This window comes from Mandrillus leucophaeus, unplaced genomic scaffold (assembly GCF_000951045.1).
Source record: "Mandrillus leucophaeus isolate KB7577 unplaced genomic scaffold, Mleu.le_1.0 Scaffold514, whole genome shotgun sequence".
Lineage (NCBI taxonomy): Eukaryota > Metazoa > Chordata > Mammalia > Primates > Cercopithecidae > Mandrillus > Mandrillus leucophaeus.
The window spans coordinates 124,267-149,822 of record NW_012105520.1 but is presented as its reverse complement, the minus strand read 5'-3'; the positions used below and the strand labels follow the sequence as shown (position 1 = coordinate 149,822).

Below are 25,556 nucleotides of genomic sequence, written 5' to 3'. Positions count from 1 at the left end.
GTTTCAATTCTTAGAAGAAGGGATTTCAGTTTTTCCTTTTCTGATATGATGTTAACTGTGGGTTTGTGATATATGGCTTTTATTAAGTTGAAGTGTTTCTTCTATGTTTAATTTTTTGAGAGTTTTTTTTTTTATTGTGAAGGGATGTTGAATTTTATCAAATGATTTTTCAGCAGGTATTGGGATTGTCAGATGGCTTTCATCCTTCTTTCTAAATATGCAATATATGACAGTTATTGAATTGTGTATGTTGAACCATTCTTGTATCCCTGGTATAAATGTCACTTGATCATGGCTTATTCTAATTTTGATGCGTATTAGATTAAGTAAGCTAGCATTTTGTTTTTGTGTCTATGTTCATGTGAAATATTGGCAGGCAGTGTTCTTTTTCTGTTGAGTCTTTGTCAGGTTTTAGTATTAGGGTAATGCTGACCTTGTAGAATGAATTAGGGAGAATTCTCACCTCTTCAGTTTTTTGGAATAGTTTGAGAAAAACTCGTGTTCTTTGTTAGTTTAGTAGAATTCAGCAGTGAAGCCATCTGGTCCTGGGTTTTTCTTTGATGGGAGAAAGAAAAACCCAGTCTCCCATCTCAGACTTTTTTTAAAAAAATTATTATTTTACTGATTCAATCTCATTACTGATTATTGGTCTATTCAGGTCTTTTATCTCTTCCTAGTTCAATCTTGGTAGGTTGTATGTGTCCAGGAATTTATCCCTTTCCTCTAACTTCTCCAGTTTCTTACTGTATAGTTCTTCATAATAGTCTCTGATGATCTTTGTATATCTGTGGTCTCAGTTGTAATAGCTTTTTTGTTGTTGTTTCCGATTTTGTTCATTTGGGTGTTTTGGTTAGTCTATCTAGCAGTTTGTCAATTGTACTTATCTTTCAAAGAATGAAGTTTTCATTTTGTTGATACTTAGTATTATTTTTTAGTCAGTATTTCATTTATCTCTGTTCTGATCTTTATTAGTCATTTCCTTCTACTCATTCTGGGTTTGTTCTGCTCTTGCTTTTCTAGTTCTTTCACATGCATTATTAGAATATTTATTTGAAGTTTTTCTACTTTTTTGACGTAGGCATTTATTGCTATAAACTTTTAGCACAACTTTTGCTGTGTACAATAGATTTTGGTATGTTGGGTTTCAATTTTCCTTTGTTTCAAGAAATTTTTTGATTTCCTCCTTAATTTCTTCCTTGAGTTAATAGTCAATCAGGATCATGTTTAATTTCCATATATTTGTACAGTTTCCAAAGTTCCTTTGTTACTGATGTTTAGTTTTATTTTATTGTAGTCTGAGAAGATACTTGATGTAATTTTTATTTTTGTGATTGTTGAGTCTTGTTGTTGTCCTAACATTTGGTCTATCCTGGAGAATGGTTCATGTGCTGATGAGAAGAAAGTATATCTGTAACTTGTGAATGAAATAGTCTGTAAATGTCTGTTAGTTCTAAGTTGGTCTAATATATAGCTTAAATCCAATGGTTTTTTGTTGTTGTTGTTAATTTTCTGTCTTGATGATCTGCCTAATGCTGAGAGTTGGGTGTTAAAGTCCCCAACTATTATTATATTAGAGTCTACCTGTTCTTTTATATCTGATACTATTTGCTTTATAAATCTTTGTGCTCTGGTGTTGAGTGCGCATATATTTAGAATTGTTATGTCCTCTTGTTCAACTAATCTCTTTATCAGTGTGTAATGACATTTGTCTTTTTTGTTTTTTTAACAGTTTTTGACTTATAGTCTGTTTTATCTGCTACAAGTATAGCTACGGCTGTTTGCTTTTGATTCTGTTCATGTGGAATATATTTTTCTATTCCCTGACTTTAACCTATATGTTTCTTTACAGGTGAGATGAGTTTCTAGTAGGCAGCATATAGTTCAGTGTTTTCTAAAAATTCATTATTTCAGTCAATATCTTTTAAATGAAAATTTAATGCCTTTGTATTCAAGATTATTATTGGTAAGTGAGGGCTTATTTCTGTCATTTTATGAATTTATTTCTTGTTATTTTGCATATATGAAGAAACCTTTGTTCCTTTCTTTTTCTCACATTGCTAATCATTGTGGTTTGGTGGTTTTCTGTAGCAGTAACATTTGAATCCTTTCTCTCTCTGTCTCTCTCCTTTTTTTTCCTTTTCAGTTGAGATGGAGTCTTGCTCTCTTGCCCAGGCTGGAGTGCAGTGGTGTGATCTCAGCTCACTGCAATGTCCGCCTCCCAGGTTCAAGCAATCCTTTCACCTCAGCCTCCTGAGTAGCTGGGACTACAGGCACACGCCACCATGCCCAACTTATTTTTCTATTTTAGTTGCCATGAGTTTTGCCACTTTGGCCAGGCTGATCTCAAACTCCTGACCTCAAGTGACCCACTTACCTCAGCCTCCTGAATTGCTAGGATTACAGGCATGAGTCACCATACCAGGTCTCCTTTCTCTTCTTTATTTGTGTGTTTACTCTACCAGTGAGTTTTATACTTTCACATGTTTTCATGATGGTAGATATTGTTCTTTCATTTCCAGTTGTAGGACTTCCTTAAGCATTTCTTGCAGATACAGTCTAGTGGTGATATCTTTTCTCAGCTTTTGCTTGTCTTGAAAATACTTTATTTCTCCTTCATTTATAAAGATAACTTTGCTGTGTATAGCATTCTTGCATAATATTCCCAGCCCACCAGCACTTTTAATATATCATCTCATTTTCTCCTGGCCTGTAAGGTTTCTATTGAGAAATTCCCTGTTAGTCTAATAGAGGTTCCCTCATAAGTGACTAGACACTTTTCTCTTGGTGTTTTTAGAATTCTCTTTTTGCTTTTGACTTTTGACAGTTTAACTATAATGTGCTGTGGAGAAGATGTTTTTGAATTGTGTCTATTTGGGGATCTGTAAGCTTTCTCTATCTGGATGTCTAAAACTCTCACTAGAATTAGGGATTTTTCAGCCACTATTTTGTTAAATAGGTTTTCTATTTTTCTATTGCCTTCTATTATTCTATTGTCTTTCTATTGTCTTCTGGGACACTGAATATTTAAATAATTGGCCACCTTAAGGTGTCTCATATGTCATGTAGGGTTTGTTCATTCTTTTTTCTTCATTTTTATCTTACTGGGTTTTTTTTCCAAAGACCTGTTTTCAAGCTCTGAAATTGTTTCTTCTGTTCTAGCTGTCTATTGTTGAAGTATTTTTTATTTCATTTAATAAATTATTCATTTCCAGGATTTCTGTTTGGTTCTCTTTAATTATATCTATCTTTTTGGTAAATTTGTCATTTATATCCTGAATTGTTTTTGTGATATATTTATATTGTTCATCTGTGTTCTTTAGCATAACAGGGTGATTATAGTAAAAATTAATTTAATTGTACATTTGAAAAATCACTGAGCTTCTTTAATATCAATATGTTGAATTCTTTTCCTGGGATTTTGTAAATTTCCTTTTTATTGTAATCTGTTGCTAGAGAATTATGACTTTTTTTGGAGGTGTCGTGTTTCCTTGCTTTTTCATGTTTCTTTTGTCCTTATGTTGATATCTGCGCATCTGATAAAACAGTCACTTCTCCCATTATTTTTGGATTTGCTTTTGTAGGCAACGGCTTTTTCCTGAAGATGTATCAGTGGTTAGTTGGTTAGCTAACCAGTTGGTTAGCTAGGACACTTTGGTTTTACTTCTGGGTGTGTGCAGCAGTAGTCTCCATGTAATTTCTTCACCTGTAAATGGTGTTAGTGGTGTCTGTGATTTTCTCAGTGACTTTGGTTGCAGTTGTTAGTGGAGGCTGTGGTGAAGTTTTGCTGGGAACGAAAACACCAGACAGTCCAATCCTCAGGCCCAAGTGAAGGCAGTTGAAGGCTGAGCGTGTCTTTCCTTGGTCCTCAGGGTGGCATATGATTGCATTGGTGTTAGCTATTCTAGGCAATTTGGTTCTTGGGTAGCCAGGTGGCTTGCTGACTTGCTCAGGTGCCAGCAATGGTGGCAGTGGGCCAGGTGGGTGGGTGGGTCCTTAGGACCCTGGGCAGTGGGCAGGGCGTGAGTAATGGCAGTAGCCATAGCAGGACAACCCTCTAGCTCCCAAGTGGCCTGTGCTGGTATTGGTAGCAGCTGTGATGGGTGAGGAGGGCCAGTCTTGAGGCACACAGGTGGTGCATGCACGTGGGTGCCTGCTATGCTGGTAGCTGCAGATTGAGTGGGCCTGTCCTCAATCCCGTCAGAGGAGTGCTCAGATGCCAATGGTGGTAAATGGGGCAGGGTGAACTCAAGGATCTCAGATAACACATTTTGGTATTGGGGAGGATAAGGATGGGCCAGGTAGGTGTGTCCTCTGGCCCTCTGGTAGTGCATACAGGTGCTGGCTATGGTAGGCAGGGGTGGGGTGATCCCTAGGGCCCCAGTGGAATGTTTGGATGAGGACAGCAGTGGCTGTCATGGCCCTGCTCTTGGGTGGGTTGCTTTTAGTGGCAGCAGTCATAGACAGGCAGCTGCGGAGTATATGCTTTCACCCCAGTGGATGGTTGCAGGTAAGGTAGCCTGTCCTCAGGTCCCTTGTAAGTGCACAGTGGCTCTGCTGCTGAGGTGGCAGGGTTGCTGCCAGTGGCTTGTGCTTTGGCCCTGGGTGCAGCAGCCAATAGTGGCGGTGGCTGTGTGTGTGGGAGTCTTCTCTCAGGGGACATGAAAATGCACAGAGGTCCCACTGGGAGTGGCAGGCTTGTTGCCAATGGCTCGTGCTTTTGCCCTGGAGGCAGCAGCCAGCAGTGGTGATGGCTAAAGGTTAGGGATGCCAGTGGGGCTCCAGGAATGTGGAGATACAGGGGCTGTTGGACCTTATAGCACAATGCAGTCTGATGAGGGCTGGGCTCTCAAAATAGCACCTTCCTGTAGCTTCTTAGGACTTGTGGGGGTGGTTGTGGGACCCAGTGTGAGCTCCCTCTCTGGAGTAATACCATTGTACGGTCTCCAGGTAGCTACCTACGTTAGTTTCAGGGCCCACAATGGTCAAAGGGCTTTCCCATGGGTAGGGCTGCATGAGTCCATGATGAGAATGCAGACCACGGGGAGCCCCTTACCTATCCTTCCCTGCATTGGGGAGCCTCTCCGGGATCCCAGCTGATCCTGGCCGAGAAAGCTGCCTGACTTCCCTCTCGTTCCTTGCCTTAGGTATTTCTTGCCACTTCTTGGTTGAATTCCAGTGTTCTTTCTTAGATGATCTATTCGAAGTGTAATAATATACTTGCTATTTTGGTTCTTCTTTGTGGAGGAGGCAAGTACCAGATGCCTCTAGTCAGCCATCTTGAAGACTCTCTGTTCCTGATTCCTTGTTGAGCTATGTTGACAGATATTTCATCCCAGTTTTTCTGTTCTTCAGTCACCCAATGTTGAGACTCTGGACATCTCTTGCTGAAATCACCTAAGCTAGGTAACCAGAGGATGACTGAATTCTATGTAAGTACCAATTTATATCAGTACTAATAAATAAATTAGAAAGACATATACAAATTACCTAACCTGGGACTAGTAAAGGCACAAACTCATGTTAGTGGGGCCACCATCACTAATTTAGGTAGATCTGCATTCTGAATATTCCTGAGGAATTCAGACCGTGAGGCCTCTTGGCCTCTAGCATAAAACCAGTTGATATCAATAAATAGATAGTGATAAGATGACAACCATCAGCTTAATAACAGAGAAGGAAGAAGGTGAGGGGAAAGAAGAGGAGAGCAGCAGGAAAGAGAGGCCTTTACTCAGCCCTTTTTCTATTTTCCAGGTCATAGGGCAGGGACAAACATCTTTGAATACAACCTCTATGTGGTTAATCGATCCCTCATTTACAAAGTCCAGGTTTGATTACACAAATAAGTGTCTTCTATTTTATTCTAGGCCAACCCAATCACAGTTCTTTTTGTAACTCTTTGAATCTTTTCTTGGTGTACAGACTTTGTGGCCAATTTAACAAGGTCTGTGAAAGCGAGTTAGTTTTACACGTGCTGTTTAATTTGGTGTGCCTTACAAGTTACATGGACTATCTGGAATTACACTAGTATTTCTATAATGACCTGATAACTCAGCCGTTCGTTTCTTCCAATCACATCTGAAAAATCACTTTTCTCTTTGCTTCTAAATGTTTTGCTCCCATGTGGTTATTTAATTCTGCAAATGGCACAGGGACAAAATTTTTATGACTAATAATGTGCAAGTAAATGTGTGTTCCATCTGATGTGTGGGCGACCTCTCTGGTATGATATAAACTAGTATGCTGTTGTATTTGTCAAGTGCTTGGATATACAGGTAACAGGGTAGTAAATGTGCTTACATTACATGTGCTTGGTCTTTGTTAGATGTGATCCATAGAATTGCTTTGAGGAAAGCTAAATTCCCCATTACCTAGAACAAAATGCATTTGGATGTACCCACTGTACCTATGATCAAAGCAATATTCATGTATGATATTCTGGGGGTGCATGAAGAAGGGGGTTGACATAATGCAGAAGATCTTTAGACCTACCTTGAGTCCTAATGGGAGGAAACCTCCATCTGATTTTCAGATAATACATGTTCGTTTCACTCAATTCCAGTGGCTGTCCTAGGGCATTTTTCCCCCCAGGGGATGTTTGGCAAAGTCTAGAGACAATTTTGGTTGTCATAATGGCAAGGGATGCTACTGGCTAAATATCTTGCAACACTTAGCGTCCTACTCTGCTAAATGTCTTACAATGGACAGAACATGTCCTTCATCCCCAACCCAAAATTATACAGTCCAAAATGTCAACAGTGCCAAAGTTGAGAACCCCATTCCATTCAATCAGTCATTTATCCATTTTACTGATCTAGGCTGAAATTTAAAATGGCACAATACCAGATAGCACAGTGTAATTTTGTCTAGATAATAATTTCTCTAAGAGGGATAGAGACAGAGATGCTGTACTTGCTAGTTCTTGGAGTTGCTTGTAGAAGGATCAGGCTAGTGGATCTCAGGACAAACATTTTCTCTCCAGAGTCATCTCCTAACTTCCTGCTGGCAGTGTGCTGTGGAGCCCTGAGAACCAACTGGCAGTGATCAGTGTTATTTGCTTTGATGTATTCCTGAGGCTGGAGGGATTGTTGAACTTCATGAGTGACACATGCCTGGAGGAGAAGAGTATTATAATTCACAAAAGGGAGACGGAGACCAATTAGAGTAGATCAAAAACAGAACATACCATGGGAAACATTCAGTGCACAAAATCATCCAGCAAGCTGATGTATGCACACCAAGATCCATGAAAGACGAATATGGCATCCTGCGGTTTACAAGTTCGTGGGCGACCACAGGACAACGTAAAACAGGAGAATTTCACAAACAACTGTGATCCTCCATGGTTTCTCTTCTGTTCTTATTTCTTCTGCAGCATGGCTAAAGATTTTAGAACTTAATTTTCATATGTAGTGCCAGAAAGTGACTTTATCTTTGGAGAGAACTGAGTTGCAATCCTAGTTCTACTGCATATAAACTATGTGCTCTTAGGCAAGTTATCTAGCTTCTTTAAACCTTAGTGTCCTCATCTATAAAATGAGGAAAATGATACCTGCCTGTTGTGAAGATGAAAGGAGATAGAGTTTGTGAATGTGCTCTCACAGTCTTGGCATGTCCCGGGTGCTTGAAGAATACTCACCCAACTCTTTTGCTCTTGGAGCAGAAGCAACGTCAAATCTCTCCGTTCTACCAAAATGTTGAGCTTTTCAGAATCACTTTCTTATAAGTTTAGGAAGCTCTTCAGAGTGCAATTCACCATCTAGAATCCCTCGGTGGGGGTGGGAGGATAAACAATTGTACTCACATTTAACAGTGTTCTGGGTTTTTCTGTTGTTGGGTAGGGCTCAGTGAGGAGAGAAACAGGAGGAGGAAGAATGCCAAACATGATTCAAGAGGTTCATGGATTGGAAAACAGGGATCTCTAGGAACAGACTGGCTGCTATTTTGCCCTCTCAGAGTTTCTCAAAGCCTGGTGCATCCATATGGGTTCTAATTTGTGTCTTGCATAGTAGTACCTCATTTTTTATAGGAAGATCAGCTCTCTTAAAATAGAGTAAGAACCAAGACAACAACCAATTCATGCATAGGGAGAGTCCAGATGGATATCATGCTATAAAATCTGTACATCATTTGAGGAGAGCCTCATGCTACCATAATCAGGGCTGCCTTACAACCCTATTTTACATGCAATTAAACCTTTTGATCTAAGTTGCAAACCAATTATCTCGCTGCAACCAGCAAATTAAAATAAGGGGAAGATACTAAAGATGCTTCTTTGACAAAAGCAAGGAATGGCAGTTCTCTTGAGCAGAGATTTAAGTTTACATACTTCACACAGAACAGATTGAATATAATAGTAATTTTCATAGCAATAAACATTCATTCTCACCAAGAAAGGTGAGATGATTTTGAGTGTCTTCTGTTTAAGGGCATGGGAAATTTCTCTTCAAAATATTTATATAAATAGATACGTAGGTAGATATAGCTTTACTGCTTAAAGACATAAAGATATAGGCTAGACTAATCATTGAGGAATAATTCAGTATGCCAGAATATAGGCAATTAGAGTGCACCGTACAAATACCTCCTGTAGTCCCAGGACATTGGTGCATTCTTAACCTAGGAAGTCAGGGGCTCAGAAGCTCACTATTAATTTCAAGTGGATACATTTAGGTGCTTCAGTTTCTCTTCTTGTAAATGCAAATAAATTGAGGTCAAGAGAGATGATTGGAAAATGCTCCGAGATCTATAGCTAAGAAGGAGAGGGGAGCATGGCCAGGCGCAGTGGTTCATGCTTATAGTCCCAGCACTTTGGGAGGCCGAGACGGGTGGATCATGAGGTCAAGAGATTGAAGCCATCCTGGCCAACATAGTGAAAGCCTGTCTCTACTAAAAATATGAAAATTAGCCAGGCATGGCAGCGCGCACCTGTAGTCCCAGCTACTCGGGAGGCTGTGGCAGGAGAATCTCTTGAACACGGGAGGTGGAGGGTGCAGTGAGCCGAGATTGCACCACTACACTCCAGCCTGGCAACAGAGCGAGACTCCATCTCAAACAAACAAACAAACAAACAAACAAAATCAAGGAAGGGGAGCATGTTGAAGTGAGAATATCTATCATATTTAAGGTCCTTCTCTTTTTTGATTAAACATCTCTGGCTGTAGAATGGATATAGATTGCCTGAAAGTATAAAATGAACTCCTTTCATTTTATACTTTCAGGCAACCAACTACAACTCCTTGGTATACCTAGTAGGTACTCATTAAATATTACTATTAATGTAAAATACAGTACTGCAATAATAATAATCAGGGGTAGACCTAGGTTCCGGGGGGCCTGAAGCTTATACAGCTTTGGATCTCTCTTTAAGGGGAATAATACAAAACTACAAATACAAAATTAAGTATGAATAAGGACACTTATCTAGAATAAGAAACTTTTACAAAGCAATGATTTTTAAAAAGCTGACAAATACCAAAGCTTCACAAAATCAGAAAAATAATGTATTTTTAAATTGACTTCCTGGCATTGCTTTATAATCCTTTTTTCTCATATCTTTTTTGGCTGAATTTTCTTTGATTGCTCTATTCATATGACATTTTATATAATACTATTTTCTATAGAGAAAATAAGGATAATTCAACCTCTTCTGTAGCATGGTTGATCAAAATTTGTTTTTTGCTACTGACAATTAAAGAAAAATTTCTTTCAGCTCCACAATTTGTTTTTTTGGGGTAATATCAAGTAAACATTTGGGATTATTGTCAAATTTGAGAAAGCTTCTATCAAGCTTCTTTTAAGAGCTGTGAGTTTTGAAAGAGCATTTTATAAAGCAGATTCCAGCTCTGTCCATTGCATGCTGCATTTCTCCTCCATGGCTCACATCCAGTGCTAGACGCTGAAGGCAATGTGGTCGTGATCATGGGACCTTCGTGTTATGATGCTGGTGAGTCTGCACAGGTCATGATGCTCCTAGAAGCCATTGCTGCAATCAGATGGCCAACAGTAACTTAGTTATCCACAAAAGTTCCTGCAAAATCATACAAATAAATTTCATTAAACCCAAGCTAAATAGATCCTCAACTCAACTCCAATACCACCCACACAAGAATCTTAATTGTGGCTAAAATACCTTCCTCCTGCTAGTGGTACAAAATCATATGCCTATGTAAACACATGACTGGGACCCCGTCAGGTATTGAAAGAATCCCATGCAAGTGAGGGACTCCAAAGATTTAGCTGCATAAGATTTATGGTAACTCTACCTCTGATAGTGACAAATAGCACTGAGGAGAAAATTACAGTTGACCCTTAAACAACATTGGAGGTTAGGGGTACTGACCCCCATGCAGTAGAAAATCCATGTATAAGTTTTGGCTCCCCCAAACTTAAATTCTAATAGCTTATTGTTGACTGGAAGCCTTACTGATAATGTAAACAGTGGAGTAACACATATGTTGTATGTTATATGTATTGTATAGTGTATTCTTACAACAAAGTAAGCTAGAGAAAACAAAGTGTTATTAAAAATTATAAGAAAGAAAAATATACTTATTAAGTGGGAGTGGATCATCTTAAAGGTCTTCATCCTCATCTTTACTTTGAGTAGGTTGATAGGGAGAAGGAAGAGGAGGGGTTAGTCTTGCTGTCTCAGTGGTGGCAGTGGTGGCTGTGGGGGAAGAAAATCCATGTATAAGTGGACCTGCACAGTTCAAACCCATGCTATCCAAGGGCCAACTCTAGTAGAACTGGGCCACCACTTTGCTCAAGAACTAGCTGTGTGACCTAAGGTTAATCATTTTATTTTTTATGGACCTGGATTTCCCATCTTTAAAGTGAGAAGTTCAAATTAGGGGATGTGTAATGTTCCTGATACCCATAACGATGTGTAATTCTGTGAACACTTTCTGAACAAGCCTAGCAGTGTCAGGGCAGATGGGGAAGAGCAAGAGGAAATTGTTATTCCTGCATTAAGGACCATCCCTCCTCCCACTTTCTCCTCCCACTTTCTCCTCCAGCAGAGGTTTGTTTAGCAAACAAATCCCGAGTTTTCCCAATACAGCCAAGCTATGAAAGCTCTGTACCACCCAGTATTGCTACAATGACCAATGTGACAGGTCTATCTTTTATTCTCCCAGGGGTGAGGCATGAGTAGAGAACTGAGCTGTCTGAATGACTTACCCAGGCATTTCTCTTTTGAAAGCCATCTAGGGCAGGAGAATTCCCTGGGCTCAGGCCAATTCCCTGGTTGGTCCTGAGCATCTTCTGTTTTTGAGGTCCCTAGAAGTCAGACTGTAAGTTTGGGAGGATTCCATGACCTTCTCTCTTTACCTCTTGGCCTTTGATTCCTCTCCTTTGATGGATGGACTGGAAATGGGAGAAAGGTGGGTAGTGACTAGTCCTGCTTGGGCAGTATGTACTTTGAATGCTGCTTCAAGGAAGTCCTGGGAATAGCCAAGATTCTGGTGTATGTGTGTGTGTTATGCAGAATAAATTCAGCTGCTAGAATAGTGACCAGAGAGGAAATTTCTTTTTCTGAATGTTTGTATCTATTTTGGAATTTGGGTGTCAAGGTAGAGATGGGGAAAGCTTTTGCCTTTCCAAGCACAGAGGCTAACACACAGGCAAGGAACAACTGTTGTTGAAGCTGAAACCTCGTGGCTGTTTCCCTTGGCCTGCTACCTTTGGTACGAGTGGGATAGAGGTACTCAGAAAAGAAATGACATTTGAATTACATTTTGAAGACCCAATAGAAGTTTCCTGGGAGATCAAGTTGGGAAAACACTTGTGTAATATCAAAAGGCATGCACTTACTTGTTAATCTGGAACTGCTGGCAAATAGAGACTGTCCACTGATACAGGGGTCTCCAACCCCTGGGCCACAGACTGGTAGGAACCAGGCCATGTTAGGAACCAGGCTGCACAGCAGGAGATGAGCAGTAGGCAAGTAAGCAGAGCTTCATCTGTATTTACAGCCACTCCCTATCTCTCACATTACCACCTGAGCTCTGCCTCCTGTCAGATTAGTAGTGGCATTAGATTCTCATAGGAGCACGAGCCCTGTCGTGAACTGCGCCTGTGAGGGATTTAGGTTGCGCTCTCCTTATGAGAATCTAATGCCTGATGATCTGTCATTGTTCCCCAACACCCCCAGATGGAACTATCTAGTTGCAGGAAAACAAGCTCAGGGTTCCCACTGATTCTACATTATGGTGAGTTATATAATTATTTCATTATATATTATAATGTAATAATAATAGAAAATAAAGTACACAATAAATATAATATGCTTGAATCTACTCAAAACTACCACCCCACACCCACCCTGTCAGTGAAAAAATTGTCTTCCACAAAACTAGTCTCTGGTGTCAAAAAGGCTGGGGAGCTCTGTACTGATAGAAAGGCTGATAACGATGTATGGGCATTTGTCATTCCACATCTTGTTCTTTGCATTTATCCATATATATGCATGTTTAAACAAAAAAGGACATGCTACACATATATTTTTGTATATTTAACACTGTAACATGAATATCTTCTCACATTAATAAAAATGTCCTACAACAACATTATTATCAATGATTGAACATTATTCCATTGTATTATGGCAATTTGTTTAATGTTAGGCATTTAGAGTGTTTTCAATTTTTCATGATTAGCAACAGTGATGAAGTGTTGAGGATCTTCGCAAATAGATGTTTGTCTCCATCCCTTGGGAATAATTGCAGTAAAATTGTTGGGTCAAAGGGTCTGCACATTTTAAAGGCTTTTGATTAAGTATTTCTAAATTACCCATCCAGGAAAGTTGTAGCAATTTACACTCTCTTCAGCAGTGTGTGAGAATGCCTATTTCTTCTCACCCTCACCAGGGCTGGACTTTATCAGGCTTTTAAATCTCTCCCCATTTGAGAGGAGAAAGATGGTAATTCATTTTAATTTGCATTTCTTTGATTACTAATGTAATTGAATTTTTTTAAAAATAAGCCCATTATCTATTTGAATTTCTACTTTTGTAAATTGCCTGTTATTTCTTTTAGGTAAGGGAAAGTTTTACTTTAGGAAAATTCCCCTTAAAACACTAGGGTCAGATTTTTAAAAACATTATCTTTTGTTCTCACTCTTCAAAAACATGCCTCCCACTGGAAAAATGAAGAAACGATCTAAAAGGAGGAATGGTGTCTCTGTTAGTAAATGGTGAGTCTATCAGCAATGGGACTGGGGTGGATTTTAGCTTTTCTGCTTCAGTTCCCAGCTGTTACCTCAGAGTTGGCTCTCTGCCTTCTTAGTTTTTGTTCAGTACCTTTCACCTCTTTATTTTTAGTTTTTCTTTTTCTTTTCTTTCTGTTTTTTTTCTTAATTTTTTAAATTTTTAAATTTTTAAATTTTTATTTTTTGAGACTGAGTCTTACTCTGTTGCCCAGGCTGGAGTACAGTGGCATGATCTTGGCTCGCTGCAACCTCTGCCTCCTGGGTTCAAGCGATTCTCCTGCCTTAGCCTCCCGAGTAGCTAGGATTACAGGTGCCTGCCACCACGCCTGGCTCTTTTGTATTTTTAGTAGAGATGGGGTTTCACCATGTTGGCCAGGCTGGTCTCGAACTCCTGACTTCAGGTAGTCCACCTGCCTTGGCCTCCCAAAGTGCTGGGATTACAGGTGTGAGCCACTGCACCCGGCCCACCTTTCACCTCTTTCACCTGCCTTTCATTTGAGCTATCTGAGTACCTGCATTATCATGCCCCATCCTAGGTTTTAAGCTCCTAAAAGGCAAGGAAAGTTTCTTCTTTACCCTATAATGCCGTGCCACACCTAACACAGTCACTTGTCCATCACAGGTGCTCACTATGTGAAGTGAACAAATAGGGAATGCCACTTCCGAGTAGTACCATTTTACTACTAGGCAAGTTTGAGCTTTCTAGCCCTTCCTCAAACTTGCTAGGTAGTCTAAGAAAAACGACCCAACTTTACAGTGCTTATTCTCCATGCCCCAAAGGCAAGATTGGTAATATTTGTTTATAAGATGCTGTGTGTTATATTGGTTCTTTGAAAATACTGGGAATTACTGTGGAGCTAAAAAACAATTAAGAGCATTCTACACATAAGTCATTAACTACACTTGAAATAAAATATGTGAGTTACCAGTGACATTTCAAGGACTATATTTGTTAATAACTGAGGCTTAACAAATAGAAATTATTTATCAACCTGTCTGAAATAGGAATCCAATAGCTGTTTCTAGTCTTATTGAACAATCCAATTAAGGGACTCTTTATATATAAGATGTTTGCCATTTTCCCATTTGAAATATTAAGATGATGTTATATTTAAAACCTGCAACTGGCTATTTGATAGTGGCTCTGTGTCTTCAGCCTTGGACCCTTGGGGGAGGTGAGTCTGCACTCTGCCTTGGCAAGGGGTCCAGAAGGAAGAACTCAGAGGTGTCACTTCCAACTGAACTTGTGGGAGGTGGCCTGTGTCATCTACTCCGGTTTGCTTGTGTGTGCCTGTCTGCAGAAGACACTCTCTGTTGTAGATCTAGTGGGACTCCTAGAGCCCTGCATTTGTGAAAAACAATAGGAACTTAGCTCCTTATGGCCCAAATGCTGACTCAACATCAATATGATGTAGATATCGTACTTCCATGATGAGAGAGTCCCTTTCCAAGATTTTAACCTCTAAAACAAAAAGCTTGGGAGATTCCAGGAAGGGTGTTTTTTCACCGATGTCACAATTCCATGCATATGAATCCTGTTGAAGTTGTAGGCCTTGCTGGCTTAAGGGTTCCACATAGTAGAATGTGGCCAATAACACAACTGTATGCTAGCTGAGCTTTGTGCAAATGACAACGCACACCACGCTTACCCACTTCAGAACTGTTTACGTGCATGCCAATTCATATTCCGTCACGAGATGCTAAGGTCCAACCCTACAAGTCTGTTTCTCAGTGAATTCACTTGGAGCCTCGTTCTGATGAGATTCATTGTCAGAGTAGCCTGAGCTGTCAGTGAATTTGACTCTTTTGTCAGAATGTCTTTATTGAACTTCATGATATGCTCTCTTGTGAAAAGGGTTGAAAAAATTGTGGCTGCTAGTGGTGCTAACTGTTCACCATTGGGTTATGGATAAACACTGCCTGGTACCTCAAGTGAGGAAGACCTGAGGTAATATCTTGACAGCTAAAAAATAGATACTGGGATCTCAAAATGACACAATCAGACACTTTTGTTTTCCTAAAAATATCCCTCTTGAAGGATGTTTGAGCCGTCTAGGTAGCATTGTGACATCCATTTTGCTTCTAATCCCATGATCCAGGGGAGTAACATAAAGTCACAGAGGTGGATCGTGACTGTGAAGATGAAATTTTAACAGCAACATCCGCTTTATTCTAGTCTAGACCTGCCTGTTAAAAAACAGTACCACTAGGTTGTGCTAGAGTATAAACATAGCACGATGTGCGTTTCCTGCCCAATCTTTACTTTATTGGCTATTTCTTTCTTTCTTTTTCTTAAGAAAAAAAAATTCTCTGTTCTCTGTAACTTAGAAGAAGAACATATCAGAAATATCATTGTGATCACTGTTGTTTGAAATGAAGGACCTTTGAATGACAATATTGTGATTTTTGTGAAGGCCAGAGATAGTGAAATGCTCAGAATTATTTATACTTACTCCCAGATACCACTTAGTCACCTTCCAATGTCTGGTGCTCTGGGGTAAGGACTGCTGCTCCTCTTCAGTCTTCTCATTGGCGCCTCATTTTCTGTCGACTTGTCAACACTGGAAAGCTCAAGGCTATCTCTCGGGTCCTCTTTCTTCTCTTCCCTGTGTAATTTCCTAGGGCGTCTTCCTCAGTCCCATACCGTGTGTATGTCAAGGGCAATGATGTCCCAGCTATATCTCTGGTCCTGACTTGTCCATGAAACTCCAGACTCATCTATCCAGGACGACCAAGCATTTCGGCCTTCTGGGACAGCTCTGCTTTATACCTACTCTCCTGTTATTAGTAGGACTCATTTCTCTCTCAGAAAATTTCAGTCATGTCATCCAAATACACGAGGTTGGTATTTAAGTCAGATCATGTCACTTTTCCAACTAAAATTCTTTTATAGGAAGGATAGTAAACAGTTGGGAACAATAATAAAATTGACCCTATCACTAAAATCGGCAGGAAACCTAGAAGGTATTGAGTGCCATTGTGCTATGGTATTTGCATTTGTTCTCTCATTTAATTTAAACTTCATTTCAGCTCTGTTTTGTGAGTATTGCTCTAGGCAATTTCAGCTAAAGCAAAACACAAGCAACCAACCAATCAAGAACAAAAATGAAAGGCTCAGAAAGATTAAAATAACTTGCTTAGGATTACACAGCCAGTTAAGTATTAGAGCTGGGTTTGAATCTTAGTTCTCTCTACTGCTAAAGCTGAAGGATTATTTGTTTTTTCCAATTACTTTGTTGATGTGATGGCTAATTCATGTGTCAACCTGAGTGGGCTAAGGGATGTCCAGGTAGCTGGTAAAACATTATTTTTGCGGGGGTGTTTCCAGGAGAGATGAGCATTTGGTTCAGTAGGCTGAGTAGAGAAGATCCACTTTCATCAATGTGAATGGGCATAGTCTAATCTGTTGTGGGCCCGAATACAACACCAAGACAGAGGAATGATGAACTTACTGTCTCTTCTTGAGCTGGGACATTGGAGTTCCTGGTTCTCTGGCCTTCACATTCTGGAACTTACACAAGCAGAGCAACCCCTACCTCCAATATCTCAGATCTTCACACTCAACTAGGAGTTACACAGTCAGCTTCCCTGGTTCTTAGAACTTTGGACTTAGACTGAATTATATGAGCTTCTCCAGGTTGCAGATGACCGGTCATGGGACTTCTCAACCTCCATAATTACATGAGCCAATTATCACAATAAATCTCTCTCTCTGGTTCTGATTCTCAAGACAACCCTAATACAGTTGACAATCAAGCATCTTTCTTCATCTGGCCTCAGAAACACTTTTTTTTTTTTTTTTTAAACATGTTTTCATGTTACTTAGGCCAGTTGCTTAGTGATCTATCAATAGTCATCATCAAAGTCTTGTTGAAGAGTTTTCCTGTGTGATTGTATTGATTAGAATTAGATTTGGCTATGGATGATGGGAACTAAAATCACTATTTTATTCCTTTATTTAAGAATAAAGGAATTCTATTTCTTTATTTAAAGAAATCTGGAGGTGAGTGTTCTGGGGCTCCACACTCATGGCTCTGGTTTCCTTCCATCCTAATGTGATGCATGATTACCTGCCTCAAGAACACCCTGGGCTCTGGGATGGCTGCTGGGAATCCCCACTAAAATTGGTCTGTTACTAAGGGAAAAGGGGAGAAACCAGCAGTCTCTGCTCTCCTGACAGGCTTTGTTTTCTTTTATTTCTCATTATTTGAGAATTTGTCTTTCAGAAGAAGTCTGAGTATGTAAGGAATAAAGCCTAAAATGAGGTCTATTTGGCATCTGATTGACCTACCTATAATTTCCAATTTTCCCTGTGACTGTTTTGTTGAGCAAGTTTTGTAACTTCTATGACCTAGATACTTTACACAATTATCTCATTTAATTCTCACTAAAGCCTCCAAAGTAAGAATTATCTCTATTTTACAGATGAGGAAACCAAGGCTCGGAATGTGTTTTTAGTGCATATCAAACAATATATAATATGCAATGATTAACGCTTCAAGTGTGCACAAGAGGTATTCGAAACTCTTCTTGACTTGTTTTAATCAAGTTTCCCTCCTGATCATCAAATGGGACATATAATCCTTCATTTTTTTCTTTATCTAGGTTTTCACAGAAAAAAAAAACAAAACCAACAACAACTAAGCCTCATGTGATTAGAGATGATAGAAGAATGTCATGGTTTTAAAAAATTCACATGCCTGCAATCCAACCCCAGGACCTGTGATTTGGTGATTTGGATGGGTGTGGGAGTCTGTAGTTGAGAAAGGTTATGTATAACTCCATTAGTGAGCTTCTGGCACAAGAAGAATAACTGTCAAGAGTTGCTCTGCTGATCTTAGTTTGGTATCTTCTTGATTTGAAAAGTCTCTCCTTATTCCAGTGTTTGTGCTGTCATATTAAACTGCTATCTCTGAATTTCTTGTTACAGTGACATTGTTACCATTCTCCTGGGTGTCGATACAATGTTTCTTCTCAGAAATTCTCTCTTTCAAGAGATGGCTCTCACCTTTTCCTGTGTGGACTCAGTTCCATTTTTAAAGGTGCTGCCAAGGGCTTTAAAAGCAGACTCTCATCGAGATGAACTAGGGGAGCCCTAGTTCATCTTGTCTTTCTCCCTTTGCTTTTCTCTGGAGTAAAGGCTGGTAGAGGAGAATGAGAAGAAAATTATTAAAAGTTCAAATTGGCAGGTAGGATTTCAAAGAACAGAAGTAATTGTATTCAAGACACGTCTCCCCTGTGTTTATGCTCACAAAAGGCTGTCTTCACAAGAACTCTACAGCACCACGTACACTGTTGGCCCTCTGCAAATCAGCACCAATGACAACATTATAATTACACTTCAAAAACAAAGGCAACGAGAAGTTGCATCTTAAATATCCTTTATTTGGTTGCTCTAGGAACTTCTGTTTGAGTACAGCATTGGAGAGCAGGTGCAGAGGTTAAAAATATGCTCATAAAAATCTAGAACCCAGTGTCTTTTTGTTACATTCATAATAAATAAGAATGCTTTCCTGGAGGCTCAGTCATTAAGGGAGGTGATGGGGCAGGAAATGGGAGTTCTTCTTCTCTTGGATTCTGTTTATAATGCAGTCAAACAAGGGTAAGGAGACTTAACTAAAGCTTTTTTTGGGCGGGGTGGGGAGGTGGGACTAGAAGGCAAATTTATGCTAATAATTAACCATGAACCTGTCAATTTCTCATGTATTGTGCTAAAAAGGGTCTCTTGGCATAAGCATAATAATAGCAACTCCCATTTATATAACATCCACTACTTACCAGACAGGGTACCAGGGACTTCATAGGCATGATTTCAAGCTGCCACAGCAAAATTGTGGGTGAGTATTATGTAACACTCTGAGAGTCCCTGAGAGGGCACACAAGGGATGCATAGCTAGTAAGTGTCAATACCAAGATTTAAACCCACAGGGTCCAAAGTGCTTGCTCCTTTCTCTAGACTATTGGCTTGATTAGGACTCATTTTGTTGCAAGTAACTAAAGCCTAGTTCTGAATTTCGACCAACTCAACTTAAACCACACTCTGGGTTTAGTAAAGCTAATATAATTCAATTCCAGTTTACATATAAAAGAGAATTTATTACAGAGATACAAAGGTTTCTCACCAGACGCTAAAGTGAGTCTGTGTCTCCTGAGTGAACTGGAACCAGTGCTTAAGTGTAGGTAGGACTCACGCAGATTTTTATCTTTGCTTTTTTTTTGCACACCTCAGTTCACTTTTCCTTCTTGCTACAGATGGCCTTCTTCTGGCTCCAATACCGCCAACAGTTGCTGAGTTCAGCATGATACTGTCAAGGCACCTGAAGAGACACCAGATTCAATAGTCGTGATAATGATTGGCCCAGCTTAAATGAGCTGCCCACCCCTGGACCCATTAACTGGGGCTAATGGGGAGGTTAAAACTATAGAAACATGATTGCCCCCACAATGGCCAGGTGGTATAAAAATGGAAGAGCATATCTCAGAAAAGTAGTTTGTGTGTGTGTGTGTGTGTATGTGTGTATGTATTTGCATGTTTGTCTGTATGTGGAAACTAGTAGACAAAAAGTTGTCCAGTATGACTGTGCAGACTGCAGGTATCTCCTGGTTGTGGGGTCCTAGTAGCTGCACAGTTTGCCACACATCACTTTGAATTCTATCCCTGTGGATGGCTCCCCACAAGGGACAAAAGTAGAAGGATTTGCATGCTGCCTGAAGAAAGCCACGAAAGAAAAGAATTTGTCCATAATCTGTTCTCAGCATCAAATCTAAATGTCTGTTAACTATTTATAAACTAACTCGATTTCCATTCATTCATGTACACATTATTCATTCATTCTCACACTCACTCCTTGTGAAGAGACCACCAAACAGGCTTTGTGTGAGCAACAAGGCTGTTTATTTCACCTGCGTGAGGGTGGTGGGATTATCATTAGTTCTAACAGGTTTTGGGATAGGCAGTGGAGTTAGGAGCAATGTTTTGCGGGCAGCAGGTGGATCTCACAAAGTACATTCTCAAGAGTGGGCAGAATTACAAAGAACCTTCTTAAGGGTGGGGGAAATTACAAAGAACCTTCTTAAGGGTGGGGGAGATTACAAAGTACATTGATCAGTTAGCGTGGGGCAGAAACAGATCACAATGGTGGAAAGTCATCAGTTAAGGCTATTTTAACTTCTTTTGTGGATCTTCAATTGCTTCAGGCCATCTGGATGTATACCTGCAGGTCACAGGGGATACATGGCTTAGCTTGGGCTCAGAGGCCTGACACATTCAAGTACTCATTTTTCATTTAATATACTGAACACAAGAAACAAAGCCTCAAATATAGAGGCTGCCATTGCCTATAGGATAAAATCTAAACTCCCATTAAGGCCTGCCTTCCCAGGTCATCTTTTGCTCTCCCCTGCATGTACTTGGGGCCCTAAGATATGTTGCTGTGTTCTTTTACCTTGTTTACTTGATAGATGAACACCTATTGGCTTTAAGGGAAAGTCCCAGCATTCTCTCCCCAGCCTTGTCTTTGCAACACTCTCCTTGCTCTTAATGCAAAGCTAAGTCACTCCTAATGTTACCATAGTACTCAGTGAGCCTGTCTTCAGGATGCCCATTAACCTACGGTATACTTGTCTGTCAGTGAGAAGATGGTGTCTCCTGGAGACACTTTGTCAAATGCTAAAAAATTGTATGCAAATCAATACTGATTGTGATGGTAGATGTGCCATCACAATCAGTAGATGTGCCCTCCCTCTTAGACCTGGCCTCATGGAGAAGAGCACAAGGTGCATGGGTAGATGCAGTGGCTGTGAGCCACCTCCACTACAGAACAGCTTGCACTTCTCTGTTTGTGGGTCTGTTTCCACCATTGTGCCACTGGCACAAATTGTTTCTCACTAATTGTGGATCCCTAGTGACTAGCAGAACTCTTGGCACATTTTTGTTTCTCAATAAAGGTCTTTTGGTTCAATGCAAAAATGAGTAAAATATAAGACAGGAACATTAATTGCTACAGAAATATCTCCTTGGCATAATAAATGTGTTTCTGGTTTCTGCCCCAAGGATATAAGACATCTTGGGCTCATGTATTTCCTACTACCTACATCCTTCTCCCTTTCCCTTTATGTTCTTCTTTGCTTTTATGGATTTTTTTTTTTTTTTTAAGATGGAGTCCCACTCTGTTGCCCAGGCTGGAGTGCAGTGGCATGATCCCAACTCACTGCAACCTCTGCTTCCTGGGTTCAAGTGATTCTCCTGCCTCAGCCTCCTGAGTAGCTGGGACTACAGGCATGCACCACCATACCTGCCTAATATTTGTATTTTTTAGTAGAGACAGGGTTTCCATGTTGGCCAGGCTGGTTTCGAACTCCTGACCTCAGGTGATCTGCCCGCCTCAATCTCCCAAAGTTCTGGGATTACAGGTGTGAGCTGCTGTGCTTGGCCTGCTTTTATCATTTTTTATTATAGAAAGGGTCTATGGTCATTTTAGAACAATTGAAAATTGAATAAGCAAAAATAATTTGTCATTTTACTATTAAGGAATAACAACTATTGACATCTACTTTCCCAGATATTTTTCTATGCCAAAAATATACATCAGTGTGGGTTATTTTTAAAACAAATTTAATCATCCCCTTTAAATAGAGATTAGGCAAATATGTAAATGTACAAATCACAAAGAAATAGGTCTAAAAGGGATCTTATTTAAGATTAGAGTTTCAAACAGTAGTGTTCGCTGCTTTGGGAGACGCTAAGTTCCTTGTCCCTGGATGTATTTAAAAAACCAAAAAGATTAGAAACTTCCTCATTTGCAAGTTGTAGGGATGATTCAAGTATTTGACAATAGTCATATTAAAGAACTAAAGTCTGAGTTTCTGATCTGTTTGGAGAATCCTCATGGATTCTAAGAGGAACCCACATTTCTAAAAGTGTCTCCTGTGTTGACAGCCAGAAGGCCTAGTGTTCTGCAGCCCTGTCTCAACCAGCATAATCCTGAAAGGCAGCCTCTCAGAGGTTAATCTTTGAACACACTCTTAGGTTTACTTACCGCTTTTCAGGTTGACAGATGAATTTTCGTTCCACAATGTGGCGTACTTCAGTGTTGCCTAATGTAGTCATTGTGTAATTAGCATTAATTTAGTTATAAGATAAAATGAAACAAATTTGGCTTTTTGAAAAGGAGGACTTTCATACAAGGCCAAACTTAAGGGAAAGAAAGCCAGAGAACATTTCAACTCAAAAAGCAATTTGCTTTGCACAAGGAAGTCGGAAAATTACAGCCCATCATACCTAATTACTACACACATTTGCGTTTGAATGTGCGCTCTCCCTCTACGGAACTGTCTCCAAGTTTCTTCCCCTTCACCTCTCAGCAGCCAGAATCCACTGCTGATGGAAAATAGTCATTGGAGCAACAGGATATTGTCCGTTTCCCGACTTGGTCACAGGAGGTTCTGACAGATTGAGTGTTGTACAGGGTCCTGTTCCAAACGAAGTAATGGGCATGTGATCAGGAAAAATAGGATGGAGGAGAATGTGGATATCCCCATGAAAACTGATGGAACCAAATGTAATTCTCCTTCAAACTTCAAGGATTTAAAGAATATGTGTAGATACTACCCCTCCAAGAGATAGTGCTTAATTCTACTCCTTCTTCTCAAGTGTGGGCTAGACATAGTGACTGCCTTCCAAGAAACAGAGTATAGAGAGCAAAAATAACGTCACAGTGCAGAAACATGGCATGCATCACTTAAGCGATAAACCAAGTGAAGGCATCATCAGCTACATCATGTGTTTCTCACTAACCCTGGATATATAATGGAAAGGACCTCTGAAGGTCCATCATCCTCGTCTAATTAAAAAAATAAATCAGACTAATCCAATTGGGGGCCATTCTACACGTTACCTTTTCACTACTCCTCAATACTGTCAAGGTTGTGGAAAAAAGGTGTAAACCAAAAGTAAAATTTTAAGCCCCTTAATCAACTGAATGGACCCTTCCTCTTGGCCAAGAGCCTTCCAAAGTTCATCTGAAAGACTAGTTCAGGCCATGATGGGAAGTGGGAGTTGAACATGTCTCATTATACCCTCCTCCCTTTGGAATTCAGGCACAGCTGACCAGCATTAACATTAAAACAGATCTTAAGACTGACAAAATAGACTTTTCATAGCAATAAGACACCAAATTCCAGCCTGACTCTAGTATAGCATCACATAACAGATAGCAGGCCCTGAAAGAAATCAAAGTATTTTATCCCAAAATATATATATTTGACATATTTTGAAATGGTCTAGCAAAAATCTGTCTATTGTGGGGAAAATCTGCAATTCTATAGAGAATCCCTATTCCTTTCTAGATCTTTTCCCTGCTCCAGGAGAGAATTAACGAAGAATCGGGCACCTTATTAGGTCTGGTAAGAGATCTGAGGCCTGTTACATAGAGGTTTTGTCTGCATGAGAAAACCTTGGTCTCCAGAACCCCTTTGTCTTTTGTTTGTTTTTGTTGTTTTGAGACAGAGTCTTGCTCTGTTGCCCAGGCTGGAGCGCAGTGGCACAGTCACAGCTTACTGCAACCTCTGCCTCCCAGGTTTAAACAATTTTCCTGCCTTAGCCTCTTGAGTAGCTGGAATTACAGGTACCTGCCCCCATGCCTGGCTAATTTTTGTGTTTTTAGTAGATACGGGGTTTCACCAGGTTGGCCAGGCTGGTCTCGAACTTCTGACCTGAGGTGATCCACCTGCCTCGGCCCCCCAAAGTGCTGGGATTACAGGTGTGAGCCACCACGCCCACCCCAGAACCCCTTTGTCTTAACTAAGACATTCCTTTCTATTGATCCTGGGCCTTTAGATAATAACTCTTTCAATAAATTGCCAATCAGAAAATGTTTGAATCCACCTATGACCTGGAAGCCCCTTCTTCTAGTTGTCTCACCTTTCTGGACCGAACCAATGTATATCTTACATGTATTGATTGATGTCCTGTGTCTTCCTAAAGCGTATAAAACCAAGCTGTAGCCTGACCACCTTAAACGCATGTTCTCAGGATCTCCTGGGGCTGTGTCATGGGCCACTGGTCACTTGTATTTGGTTCAGAGTAAATCTCTTCAAATATTTTACAGAGTTTGACTCTTTTTATCAACAAAGGAAGACTGAGAAAACTGCCACAGACCAGAGGAGACTGGGGAGAGATAACAACCACATGCAACATGGTACACTGAGTGGGATATTGGATTGGAACAAGGACATTAGTGAAGCTGGTGAAATCCAGTAAAGTCCAGAGTTTAGTTAATGATAAAGTACCAGGCCAGGTGCGGTGGCTCACACTTATAATCCTAGCACTTTGGGAGGCCGAGGAAGGCAGATCACTTGAGGCCAGGAGTTTGAGACCAGTCTGGTCAACATGGCACAATCCCATCTCTACTGAAAATACAAAATGTAGCCGGGTGTCGTGGCAGGTGCCTGTAGTCCCAGCTACTCGAGAGGCTGAGGTAGGAGAATTGCTTGAACCCAAGAGGCAGAGGTTGCAGTGAGCTGAGTTTGCACCACTGCACTACAGCTTGGGCACCAGAGTGAGACTCTGTCTCATACCAAAAAAATCAATAATGTACCAATGTCAGTGTTTCAGTTTTGACAAATGTATCAGGCTATTATAAGATGTTGACAATAAAACAACCGGTTATAAAGAAACTCTTTGTGCTAGCTTTGTAACTTTTCCTTCAGTCTAAAATTATTCTAAATTAAAAAGTTTATTAAAAATATTTTAAAGATTTTTTTTCTCTCCATGCAGACTTCTCTTCTGTTTCCTTAAGGGACTTGGTTCATGCCTCTGAAACTGACCCATCAGGTGGTTTTAAGGAAATCAGAATGTTCCTCACAAAAAGAGTCTACATTTTTGATTATATGGCTCAAACACCAGATTTTGGATGTAATTCTTAAGAGTAAATGGTTAGAGTAGCCATTCATTATCAACTGCTTGACAATTCACCACAGGGTCTGACAAACAGAAGAAGGTCAAAATGCTTAACCTAATTATGTAATTATGTGTACAGTCACTCACAACAGTCTATATAATGGCAGGGCACAATTATAGTTACTCCCAGTAAATGGGCATAAAGCTGATTGATGTTAGAATGGTAGACTTTATTTTGTGGAGGAATTAATAAAAAGGGGTTTTTAGAATTAAGATGTTCAAATATCTCTCCAAGTGCAATAATGCCTTTGCAGCACCTCTGAATCATGAGGAGCTCTCTGCTTGTGTTTGTCTAGCCAACCCACATCCACTTTGTGAGAGTGAAGAACTTTGGTTTTCAATCTTGGTGAATGTGTGCTTACTTTACATGATAGGTTGACTTCCTTGAAGA

At 40.1% G+C, this 25,556-nt stretch overlaps 1 long non-coding RNA gene across 1 annotated transcript in view; it reads right to left on the bottom strand.

The window, feature by feature from the left end:
- Positions 1–16,772, bottom strand: part of LOC105551269 — a 33,372-nt gene extending 16,600 nt beyond the window's left edge. Inside the window, exons 1-3 of the long non-coding RNA XR_001007846.1 lie at positions 16,659–16,772; positions 9,881–9,969; positions 7,637–7,756 (exon numbers count right to left, since the gene is read on the bottom strand). This is a non-coding gene — a long non-coding RNA (uncharacterized LOC105551269). The remainder of the gene's footprint in view (positions 1–7,636; positions 7,757–9,880; positions 9,970–16,658) is intronic.
- Between the last annotated feature and the right edge of the window lie 8,784 nt (positions 16,773–25,556).